Source organism: Condylura cristata, unplaced genomic scaffold, assembly GCF_000260355.1.
Source record: "Condylura cristata isolate star-nosed mole 26May11 unplaced genomic scaffold, ConCri1.0 scaffold00001, whole genome shotgun sequence".
Lineage (NCBI taxonomy): Eukaryota > Metazoa > Chordata > Mammalia > Eulipotyphla > Talpidae > Condylura > Condylura cristata.
The window spans coordinates 11,671,759-11,684,750 of NW_004567102.1; the positions used below are offsets into that span (position 1 = coordinate 11,671,759).

The 12,992-nt window shown below is 40.6% G+C and overlaps 1 protein-coding gene across 1 annotated transcript in view; it reads left to right on the forward strand.

The window, feature by feature from the left end:
- The window catches only part of LOC101637734 (runt-related transcription factor 2), a 110,184-nt gene that overhangs the window by 58,941 nt on the left and 38,251 nt on the right, over positions 1-12,992 (forward strand). The window lies entirely within an intron of this gene.

The following is a 12,992-nucleotide window of genomic DNA, read 5'->3' on the forward strand; positions in this document are numbered from 1 at the left end:
ATCATCAGAGCTCTTTAATATGCAAGTTTTGAGAGCTGAAAGGAAGTCTACATGTTATCCAATTGTTATTGTTGGCAGAGGTGGACTAGAATACAGGGAAAACAAACAAAATCTAAAATAAACTCTCAACATGAATCTTTTCTAACGGTTAGGTTTTTGTCTATAGTGGTTAGGTTTTGAGTGTTCTTAATGGTTTGTAAACACAATTGTTTATAAACTGAATGACCTCCCGCTCCTTCTCTCCTGCCCAAATTAATAATACTCTTTCTAGAATATTAACGTAGATTTCTGTGGGTTTGTGTTTATTATTAAAAGTCTGAATATATGCCTCAATATGTATCTTTGAAAGCAATACAGAAATTTAAAAATGAAATAGCTAGCCATTGAAAAGAACCGGCTATAGGTATCAGGAAAGAGCCTTAGATCTTTGTGAAGAAAAGCCAAGTGTTAGCCTAAATAAATCTCTTAGTGTTGATATGAAGGAATCAAAGGTTAGAGTGTTCACTAGACATGCGTCCTTGATATAATGCAAGGGTGCAGTTCCTACTAACTTATAATTTGAAGGTTGTAGCAATAGGTGCCAATGTTTTTAAAGTAGTGGAATTTAGATCATTGAATGAGGTCCATCATAGGTTCATTTTATCTTTATAGTGTGAGGCGAACATGATAACTGCTACACTATGGAAACCAGGCTTGATCTTTATAGTAATTTTTATCCTCTCTCTCTCTTTGTGTGTGTGTAGAAACATTAGTCTATATAATATAAACATGTTTATATATTATTTGTAGGGGGCTTATGATGGCTAATAAAAATACAGAATAAAAACATGTTCTATGATTTGGCAACTCCTGGGTTCTTTAAATGTTTGATTTTTTCATTCCACTCCTTAAGTGTTTGTTACTGATAGTTTGTTAGCGACTAATGCTTTTAAGATGGCCTTTGGAATCTGTGTTTGTTAGATTCAATTAGGAAGATGCTTTTTTCAAGTCTTTCTCCTTAAATCTAAAGATGACACCATAAAATAGAACCAGAGGATGTTTTACCATTTGAAGGTATCTTAGATATTAATCCAGTGGCAGGTAAAGATTATGAGAGGATCTGCATTTGAGCAATACCCTCAGCCCCGGAAGTGCATATAGAGAGTGAGGTTTTGAGGAGGTATGGGGGACGTCAATGTCAGAAGAGCAGATCAAGAGAGTGGCCACCTGCGTAAACTTAGCTCTCTTCACCCCTTCCCTTTTTGGAGGCTCCGCTGTACTGAGTGTCAGTAGTAGGCTAGGGCTTTTGACTGGTACAGCAGGTGGTATGTTTCTTCTTATACAATATTAGTGATGCCATTTCATCACAATCATTTAAAAATAACATTTAATTAATTGTTGACTGAATATATCTCTAAAATGAAATTATAAAATGTTAATTAATTAATTGAATTAAATCTTTCAATTCTTTTGGAGCTGCTACTACTATGGATGTTCTCTCCTACCACTAAGGATGTTCCACAACCTTGGTTATGGGCCAATACTGGTATTATCTTAGTAACAACAATTGTTGACAGAATATGTCTCTAAAATGAAATTATAAAATGTGTTTTCTAAGAACTGATAGCCTTCTGGAATTTTCATTTAAGTATATTAGCTATGCATTTGGAATTATAGTGCTAGGAAAACTGATTTATGTTAGTGTTTTAATTTTTTTTTTTTTTTGCACAGGAGAACTGGGATATAGGCCAGAGGTGGGGGGAGGCGTGAGTGGATTCACCAGAGACAGAGTGGGGAGTATAACAGTCAGATCTACAGAAGTACACTGCTGAGGGCAGTAGCGGGCAGACAGGAGAGGCCTGCTGCAACATGTGAGTCTGCTCCCTGGCCAGGATCAAACTCAGGCTGTAGCAGTGATAGTGCTGAGACTTAACCCTTGGGCCACCAGAGAGGCCTCAGCCTTTTCATTTTTAAAAGAGCCACAATAACTTTTCTCATATTTTCCAAATTGTCCAAGTCTCTCTTTCTGTGTGTCTGACTGCCTCTCACACACACACACATACCACCTCTGCCCACACCTGGCCCATGTCCATTCTCTAGTTGCTTCCATGTTGTTACTAAAATAATACAAGTATTGGCCCACAACCAAGGTTGTGGAACATCCTTAGTAGCAGGAGAGAACATCCATAGTAGTAGCAGCTCCAAAAGAATTGAATAGATTTAATTTCTGTCTTTTTGGGATTAACTTCATACTTAAATGATTTAGGGCACTCACATGAGAGTATTGGGTCTTAGGTCATATGAAGGACAGAAGAAACCTCCTGCTTTTTAGTGAAGTTAATGGAAGTGATAGTTGTCCTTCCCAACCTGGCATCGTCATGCCCTTTGCCCCAGACTGCAGTGTTGTTGTTCCTGGGGTACATGTTCTTCTCTCTGTATCCCTTTACTCAAGCTGTTCTGTCAATGGTCATCTCTGCTGATAGGACCCACCCATCCTCCCAGACCACTATGCTGTCTTCTTCAGGAAGCACCCTTCATCTCGAGGCCGCCCATCTACTCTTGAGATTGCCTTATTCACTAGCGTCTGTGTACTTGTTTTTTTTTTTTTTCTATTCTGCTAAGTTGAAAATTCTTGGAGGAATTTTTTTTTTTAAACAGGGCTTTATCTTCTTTTGTATCTAGCATAGTGGTAGCATTTCATTAATATTGAATGAATGAATATTTAGATGAGAAGAAGTCTGTGCAAAATCAGAATTTCAGAATAACTCTCTCATAATAGCATTAGCATTCCCTACCCCCACAATTTCCCAGGGTGCCTTTGTTCCCTACCCCCACAATTTCCCAGGGTGCCTTTGTTCCCTACCCCCACAATTTCCCAGGGTGCCTTTGTTCTCTGGTGTGAAACATTAGTGGCAGAAATCACATTTCAGTATAATACTTAGAGCTGTGTCAGCTTAAAAATCTATATAATTGCATGACTAAATTTAAATTCTACTGATAAGCCTTACCTAACTCTGATAGATTTTGCACCTCTTTTGCAACATGCCCCGTCTATGACTTAGTTCTTGTGGTCCTTTGGCTCAAGATGTTTTTAACAGAATGGGCCCAGCTACTTCTCATTGGCTTGGCTCTTTTGATATCTCAAGCTCTTACCCCAAATGGTAGATAATGATCATGGGCTATCGTCACTACTACTTCTCTTTACTGACCAGCGTAAAAGGCCAGGAGACTCTCAGAAGAGTGAAATGAAATGAACAATTCTCAATAGAGGAAGTCCTAAGCATTTAGTGTTGCGTATGTGCGTCTGCTAGTGTCTCACAACTCCCAGAGTAGAGGTCCCAGCCACTAAGGGACTGATTGTTGAGCACTGATCTGAGAGTCTGTTGCAGCTTTTAGTGGCTGTTGTTCTGCCTCAGTACCCAGGGCCTCCCCACGGCTTCCTGAGGAAGTTGCTTCCTCTGTACCTTTTTTTTTATCTTTCAGATATCTGGTGCTTGTCTCTGGGTACCAGGAAACACCTAGTCTGTGACAGATGCCCACTTCTCTTGACTCAGAATGTAGAGTGGAATAGGGATATCAGATTGGGAGACACCGTTCAGTATAATCAGTGTTTTAAACTAATATTCTCTGGGTGGGTGAACTGTACCTTAAAAAACACTGGCTCAGTCCTCGGGTTGGGTGGATTGGGACATTCCTCTGAACTTCAGGTGGACATCTTGTTATGTACTCATTCAAAAATATGATCGCAGCACCACTGGCTGGGTACTAATGTAAATCAACCAGATAGAAATGGTTCCTGCTCATAAGGAGCTTACATTTTAGTGATCTATCTAGTCCACACATAGGCAAGTAGCCACACATGCTAGATTATTTGAGATAGTAAAAAGAGCTGTGAGGAAATGAAATAAGGTAATGGGACAGCAATCTAGGTACAGTGATAATTTTGGTTGGAAAGTTAGCGGTCTGGACATCTTTAAAGATAGGTGAGGAACAACATTTCAGAAGGCGGGAAACTCATACACACTATCAGGAAGTGGAAATGTGACATGCACAGGTCCTGTAGTGCAGCAAGGGGAATGAGAAAGAAAGGCAGGCAAGAGAGTCTTGAAGACGCTGGTAAGGTGCAGTGGGGTGGTGCCACTGAAGGATGGTCAGCAAGAGTGACAATATGTAGTTCCCATGTTTTTTGAAAATCACTTTGGGTACTATGTGAAGATTAGATGATAAGGAGGCAATGGTAGAAGCAAGATTATCATTAGGAAAGCATTGCAGGTCACAGCCCAGGAGAGAGTTGAGGACAGTAGTAGAATTTTTCTCTTTTCTTCAAAACTCAGAAGAAGCTGGAATTTCTGTCAGGCCCCTCCTGATGACTTCCACAAACTTGGTCTAAGGCTCCCATACCACTGATCCCAGTTGTTTGTTCATCAAGCTTTGAATTTGCAAATATTTTATTTCCCTGTGTATCCCAGTTGTCTTCTATAGTGCTGACTGCATGGTGGCTTTGGTTTGGGGATGAATGAATGGGTCATTGATGTGTTCAGGAAGTGTGATCCACCTTTTTCCTAGCTCTCTTGTTTTTCTTGTACCTATTTGATTGAATACTATTACCTACCATTTATTGTGAACCTGTATTGTGTGCCAGGCATTGTTCTAATGAGCTTAGCACATCCACTCCTCTTAGCAGCCTGTGAGGTTGGTGAAATTATTATGAGGAATGCGGGAGGGACAGAGAGGCACAAGAACTCCCTCAAGGCATTACTTACAACCAGTTACTAGTAAGTACAGGAATGAAAGCTAGAGCTATATGTGTTCTTGACCACGACACATGCTTGTACTGAACTTTTCTTTGACCTTGGTTGTTTCCTCTCATTTAGTTTTAGTGCCTGAAATCTTTGATTCATGCAGTTGTCTACGATTTTTACAAAATCGTTTTCATAACATTCTTGTGAAAGGATTAAAATATTTCTAAAAAGCATATCCTTTACAGGTGGAAGAAATCGATTCTTCAAGAAAAGAATGCTGAAATATTGCCACTACCGAATTCTGTTCTTAGCCATACTATTTCTCTCCTCCCCATCAAGTTGGACAAGTTGCTTGTCTTTAAAGTGACATGTGTCCTAAGAACAGAGTTTAGGTTCAGCATGTGTTTGGTTTCCACAAATAAAGCCCTGTGAAGGACTGGGGTCAATGTGTCCTAAAAGACTAACTTCATATTCTCTCTATTGAATGTTATTTTGGATCTTTAGACAATATTTTCATAAAAGGGATTCATTAGGAGTGACCAAATGGTGCTTTAAAATCCAATATAGTTGTTTTAATGATTAAATTACAATGATATTAAGGAAGATATTGAAAAGCCACTTGCCAGATGTCATGTAGAATAATAATAATCTTATCAGCAGTTACTTCAACTAGATTGAAATAGTTTCCACCCAACTTCAGTTTGATTCTGGATCCCTTGGCAAAAAGTGCTGCTTTTAAATCAAAATGGATTTGAGCCAGTTGGCCAGTAGGGCTTGGGCTGTGTATGTTTGGCTGTTTTAGGCCTGAATCCACTGTGCTTGCACTTAAATATTTTACTACAATCCTTTGAGAAATAGAAAGCACAGCTGAGTAGGCCTATGTGTCTCAAGTTACCATGCTATTCAAATGCCTAAGGACCATATGGCTCTTTTATGTAAAACAAGTTGGGAGGTGAAGTGGGGTAGAACAAGGTGGTGGTTTCTGGAAGTGTGAGGGAGCCAGAACTTATGAGAGACTCAGAGACTTGTCAGTGAGCAGGGTGAGTGACCCCAGGTGCCACCAGTGGGAAAACTATAGGGTGGAGCACATGTGTGACGTGTGATCTCTTGCTTTACTACGTACACTGTGGTTAGACTTATCTGTAGGCATCTTGTGTCTTTCAGAACTGCTATCACCATCCTCAAAGACAGATTGTTGGAAGTACTTTTCTTTTACTGTCATGCTGCTATGTTGTAACTTCTGAAGTTACTGGAAAGTCTTGTCTTCTTTGAGATCATTTGAACAGGGAAATTTGCTGTAGCTGCAAACTGTGAGCAGGTAATCTCTTTAGGGGAGATTGCTAGTGACAATTCTTATTGAAAAAAGGCACAAATCCTGTGTGTGAAATCAATTTCACATCTATTTGACAGCTACCTTGAGAAGAAGAGTAGAGTTCAGGTCCACCTTATACTTGGCTTTGACAAATAAAGGACCCTGTGAGGGGTGGGGGGCTAACATGTTATGTTGTTGTTCAAACTCCCGGTAGCATCCATGGATTAGCTTCTTAACCTCTGGACTTCTGTCAGTTGGATGCTCTGGCTTTATAATGCTTTTATGAAAAAAGAGGGGCAGTGTGCCAAGAAAAATAAATGTCTTGGTTTCAACACTTGTCTTTATAATTTCCTCCCATATGAAATAGAAGATGCAGAATTAATATCTAATAGTGATCAGAAGAATCCATTTCCTACTTAATACTGCACTTTATCCTTCTCTTAGACACTTCCATGTCTAGCCTGTCTCTAAAGGAAGTCTTTTATTTTCTCCCTTCTTTTCCAAAGAGTGATCTTTCACTTTAGTTCTATATTTAGTTTGTACCTAATGTGTATATGTATATATACACAGAAAGTATATACTTTCGCCCTTTTCCAGTTGTTGAAGGACTTTTCGTAACCCTTCTTTTCTTTTGCAATGGACTGTGGGAAAAACGTTAACAACAGGAGTCTGACTTCAACTTCCTGGACTAACCCAAAAGAGAGGCAAGACGGACATACACCTTAGTGTACTGTTTGCATAGGAGGTGTGTTTTAAATTTTCGTCATGGATAGACACCTAGAATGTCAAAGAGAGAGTCGTCCTATGCAGTATTAATAGCAACAACAACATAGTACAGATATTGTTAGTTTATAAGTATTTTCATTCCATTTAAAAATGCAAAAGTATTCCAGGAATAAAATTACCTGGCACCACTCCCAGTTAAGACTATCAGATTCTTTCTAGGGCTTTTTTTATTTTGATAAGGACTTCCTTTTTAACTGTTTAAAAACAATTGAATTTAAATAGTCTTTAAAAGATAGATTTAACAGAAGAGTCAGTATAATCAACCTTGTTTAGTGAGTAGGAAAACTTAGATACCTGGGGACTTCTGAAACTCTCAGTGCTGAAAATTAGAAATCAGTGTCCCAAGAAGGTGATCTCTGACAGGGTCATTATAGGCAGGGAGAGAAGAGAAGGGAAGAGGAGAATGGATTGTAGAGGACAGTAAATGTTTGATGCTGTTAACCAAAATGAATAGTGGAAAAAGAAAATTACTTTGGGTGAGTAGCATTGAGGACCTAGCTAAGGGTTGAAATAATTGGAAGGGCCCATTGATAGTTACATGATTATCTCCTGCAGGGATTGCAATTTGTGAATAGGAGTCCACCCTGGTCCACAGTGTGGATTGTCAGAGAAAGACAATTTTTCCTAGGACTTGGTGCACGTTGAGCAAAGAAGGAAGATGTTGAATCAGTTACCAGTGGGAATGTTCTGGAGGTTGAAAGTTTATGCTAAAGATGGCAGAACTTCTGAAGAGGATTTGACTCATCTTGTGACACTGGAGAATGAGCAATATCCAAGTTCAAATTTGGAAAAGATCTGGGGAAACCCAGGCTTCACTTCATGTGGGAATTAGGAGTAGGATAGAAGGGAGCTCTTGGCTATTCCTTCAACTGTTTATTTATTTATTTTTTTATTTTTTCAGGATCGCATACCCTGCTTGTCTTCTTTAAGTTTTTCACTCAGACACTAGCTTGAGAAAACAACCCCCTGCTCCCTCCCCCCACCCCCTAGCTATCTAGCTATTTGACCGGGTTGGCAGGGGTCTACTGTTGTGTTAACTTTTTGCCATCCCATCACACTGTGACTGGTGATCCATAAAAACTCTGCTCTTAGGATAGGCTTCCCTCATCCTGTCTTGCAGTTAACCAAATGCTGCACTGTACTTGGGCTCTTTGTCAGTGTCTTTATGTCACTCTCACTGCCTTTTTCCATTCTGTAGAGTTATGTGTAGTTCTTCTTCCACTTTGTTGACTACCCCTCATAATTTCGTTGCAATTTGAAAAGGTTCCTTCTGATTCTTCAAGACTTTGGTGAAGGTGGTGGACCTAACTACCACTATGATGCCCTTGAGTAGCCATCTCATACTTCCTTCAAAGCTAACCAGGATCCATATGAAACACTGCTGGGTTGCCTTTTCACTAGCTAGAGGGTGTAGATCTTGCTGGGGTCAAGATACATGTTACAGATGAGCTATCTGTCTACTTACTGCTCTTGGAAACAAATTTACAGTAACTAATCCATTTTGCTTTCTGATAGTGACAATGGAGCTCAAGAGTGTAAAGTTTATTGTTCAAAGGCTTTAAAATGGATTTTTGAGTGTTTTTAGTGAGCTGCAAACAAGTCAACATCAGCAAATACTCCAAAAAAAGGGTTGAAATTTAGATTTTACCAACAGTAAGGCCATTCCCAGATTATAGTAGATGGGGTCAGAGAATGTAAAACTACTGTAGATAGTAAACCTTAAAGTTATTATTTTGAAATAATTAAAAAATTTAACTTTCTGTTCTGTAGAAAAGTAATCCAAGAGAGTGAACTAAGATTTAGTATGAGCGGAGTTAATGGTAGATATATTTTTCTTAACGTAGGGGGAGCTTTTTGGACCTTGCTCTGTTGTTCAGAAAGTTCGTTGCCACAAATTCTTGCAGTATTGTCAGCTTGGGGCAGAAACTTGAATTCATTTAAAGCAGTTGCATTCCCCGTCTCCTTACCTGTCTCGGACTTTAATTTTCTTAATAAGTATGTTTGTTCTGCTCCTTCTACTTGGAGATGATGCTGCTTGATAGGGAAGATTAAATCAGAAAAGTGTTGAGTAATTTTCCTTTCTAACTGTCATCAGTAAAAATTATGCCTATGGCTCTCAAACTTTGGTGTGTATTAGCATCCCTTGGGGAGCTCATTAAAAGTACAGATGTCCATGCTTTCCCGCTGAACCTGAGTATATGAGTTGGAACTGCCCAAACACAGCAGTGGGCCCAAGACCCTCCATGCCAGGATCGCTGGGCTCACTTTGGTCACTCAGCCAATCCTGATACAGCCTGCAGATCTCAGAAACATTCATCCCTGTGGTTTGATGTGCCGTGCTGTAGCCAGATCTTTCCAGATGCTTCCTGGTTTCCTGAGTGCAGCTCCTGGACTTTATTTTTCTGTCCATTTCAGCTGCTTTTTCCCTATATACCCCTCCCCATGTGCTGAGTCCTAGACCAGACTTTTGCCTTGTTTTTATTATGATGCTGTCCGAGAGAGAGTCAAAAAAAGGGCATATCTGATCAAGCCACCCTATACTTAAAATCACCTCAGTGACCTTCCTTTGCTCTTAGGAGAAAGACCAAGACCTCTCTGGCTGCCAGTGTTCAGCAGGTTCTGCGTAGCCCAGTTCCTCTCCCCGCCCTACTCTCCACTCATCTCACAGTATTTTGAACCTTTTGCCAAAAATTCAATCACAGTGGCTTTCTCAACCTCTCAAAAAAACAAAACAAAACAAAAAAAAACCAAAAAAAAAAAAAAAAAACCAAAAATCAAAAACAACTATACTGCGTCTGTCCCAGGAACTTGATCCATACTGTTTGCTTGGCTTAAGTCCTCTTTGCCCTGCCTACTTGCCTTTGTATTTTCTTTGCCATTCAATTCTTGACTTAATCATGGCATCATTAGGGAACCCTTTCCTGACCCCCAGCCCCAGGCAAGGCTGGAGTCACCCACTGTAATTCTTGTGTTGCCAAGGTCATCTTGTTAGTACTTAACACAATTACGTAATTAGTTGATTAATGTCAGCCTCCCTTCTAGACTGTAAACCTTGTGAGGATAGGGATTAGATGTGTCTCTACACGTCATCAATACCCGTAGGGCCACGTACTAGTGTAGGACCCCATAAATATTTTTTGAAAGAGTGAAAGGATGAAGGACTGGGTGATAATTTTAGAGCCACACATACCATCATCTCTCTGACAACAGGCCAGGTTATGATGCCTTGGGACCTCCATAATACCTCAGATGCTGTGTCTGACTCCCTGCACGTTTTTATCAGCTTGATTTGCACCTGGATTTACTGTACCCACTTTAGTACTGTGACTTGAACAAAGGGTCATTTCCCTTGGCCAGCACATCCCAGTTTCTGTCAGGTTCTTATCCTGTCTGTAGCTTTCTGTTCCTTCTCCTGGCTGTACCACTGAGGTTCAGGATAGGCCACAGCTGAGACCAAGTTAGGTGTGACATATGATGTGGCCTTCTGTTTCTTTTATCAGGTTTTTCTTCTCAGTAAGAATACTTTCCTTTTCTGTAAGGCAGCTCTAAGCCCTATTGAGCCAAATGTCATTTAAAAGCCACTTCTCACTCCCTTGACTGGTCAACCTCCTTCTGGCTTTTTATTGAACGTTTTCCTATGGGGTATGACATTTTAAACTCTAGGTAACATTTCTTATTTTCTTCCCTGCTATTGTCTGCTAAGATTGACTGGATCCCTCTTCTCCTGCTGTTTGTATCATAACATAACCAGTTGTCATGCCTGCTGCATCCTACATAGCATCCAGTTTTATACAAACAGTTTGTTCTTTTTTTTCTCAAATTTCAGTCTAAAGTGCTATGAATCACTTGGGCTGACCTTTTGCCAAATGATCCTGGTAGCCACTTTGGAAGGGTTGAGAAAGACCATGGGGATAAAAAGGGGCCTCACTCCTGCTCTTGGGATTTTCTCTGTTGACATGACCCGAAATTTGGAGGGGAGGCATCCTCATAGCCACCCAGTTAGCTTGGTTTGACTTAAGTAATTTCTGTTACAGAGGTTGTCTCCAGAAAAGGACAGAAGGTGAAGAGCTCACTTTCCTAAGTAGGTAGATTGATGTATCTTATCGCTGGAAAAATGTCCTAGACCTAACCCATCCATCCTCATCTTCTAGACAAAAGCTGTAAGGTAAAAGCTGTGGGTGCGTGACTGCAGTTACTATCAAAAGTTCCAGTGCAGGCCTCTTTCTAGACTTGGAGGAGGCTAATTGTTGTAAGACGATGTTTCCTAGTAAGATAAGAGAACCAGAGTAAGTAGAAAACTCATTCTAAAAAAGCTGTCTCTTTGGAAGAAGTCTTGGAGGAGACAGAATTTAGTAGTTAGTGTAAATTGTTTTGAAGTGGGAATTAATGTATGTCTGAATGGGAGTATATTTGTATTAGAAATGACAGTAAGATGACAGAAATTGTCTTGGGTAGGAAATTGTAAATCTGCTGCTGTTAAGATTATTGACTTTCTGTGACCCTGGTGGCAATCGAGAGGCATAGTGTTGAGCCAGCAGACTCTCCATCCACTTTCTTTGAATGTCTCATTTCTCAAAAAATACTTGTGGTTTACATAGCCTGATTTGAGTACTGATTAGGGGGGCAAATGGGTGGAATGATAAGGGGTGGGAATGTGGGGCTCTTTCGTGGTACCCTCCTCCCTTGATAAGCAGGTGTTTGCTGTAGACACACTGAGCTTTGGCAGAAATCACTGCTGTCGTGTCACGTTACACAGACACCTGCTGGCAGCACAAACAGGAAGAAGCCTTTGTGTGCTGGTTCAGGCTTTGCTGCTGTTGACTTGTTTCCTCCCATCTCTGCATGAAGTTCAGCACCATGTCCACGGCGTGCCTTATGGAGAGTGATTCTTAGGAAAGCAGCCTGTTCTTCACACCCACACATGTTTAACCAAAGTGTTTACAAAAGGAGGCCAGCTAATAGCAACCACCGAGTTTCCACGCATACCTTACACTGAGCTGCTCTAAAGCTCCCTGCCCACTCTGCTCCCCACTTCTCAAACCTACTCATTAAGAAAAGACTTGTGTGTGTTTTTCTACAGTCAGTTGGTTTTCCCAGAATGTCTTTTTTTCTAGCCACCTGCCCTCCTCCTTTATTATGACCCCAAGTGCTTAGAGTTCAATAATGCAGACATGAAATTTGGCTTCTCCAGCCTTTGAAAGGGTGGAGAGTACTCAGAGAGCCCAGGCCTCTTACCCTTCATTTTCGGGAACATGCATGACCATGCCAATTACTGGCCACCAGAAGCTATCGTCCACCTTAAGAGAGTTTGCTTTCCTTATACCTGCAAATTTAAAAAAGTGGTTATTTTTCACTTTTACCCACTGAAAAGTCAACCTGAGAAATTCCTCTCCCACTTGGCATTTCTGAGCATCCCCTCAGTGTGTTGCCTTCTGTGTTTTCGCATTTAGGGGGTTTATAGAGTGAAAGCAGATGCAACCAATCTCCAAATAACCTAAGTGGCACCACCCTAGAGGGAGAACTTCCAGTGTGGACTGTCACATGGGTTCCTTTCCATCTCGAGATGTTTTTTTTAGAAACACAGCTACATGAACATTTTTGAGTTAATTGTTATTTAGTATCTGTTCTTACTGTTTCAGCTGCTTGTAAACTTTTCAAGGCAAGAAATGTCCTGTTTTTCCTTTACCCCTCAGACTGTCTCACTGCCACACAGCATACAGAAACTTTTTGCCACCATGCAAATTGGACAAAACTGATAATGGCTGATAGACTAGCACGACACTCCTCTTCCCCCACCCCGAGCCCTGGTATGGTGGCACTAATGACTATTTGCACTTTGTAGATGGGAAAGGGACAGCTAGATAAGAACCTGTCCTTAGATTGGGAGAAGAAGCCACAGAGTGTGTGCAACCATCAGGACTTCTAGTGTCTTAAAATGCAAGCTGTGTGGAGTAACGCCCTGCAGTTCTGGTCATGCTTGTGTGTGTGATAGAAGGCTTCAGCTAGAATGAATGCAGAAGGGCCTCCTGTCAATCAGTGGCTCCTTTTTATTTAACCTGAACTTGGAGGAGCTAGATTTGGTTTACTAAGCCTGGTCTACTAACATGCTTTTACTTATGTTATCTCATCTAATTTTGTGAGCAAAATGACAGGAAACCACAGTTTCATCTGGA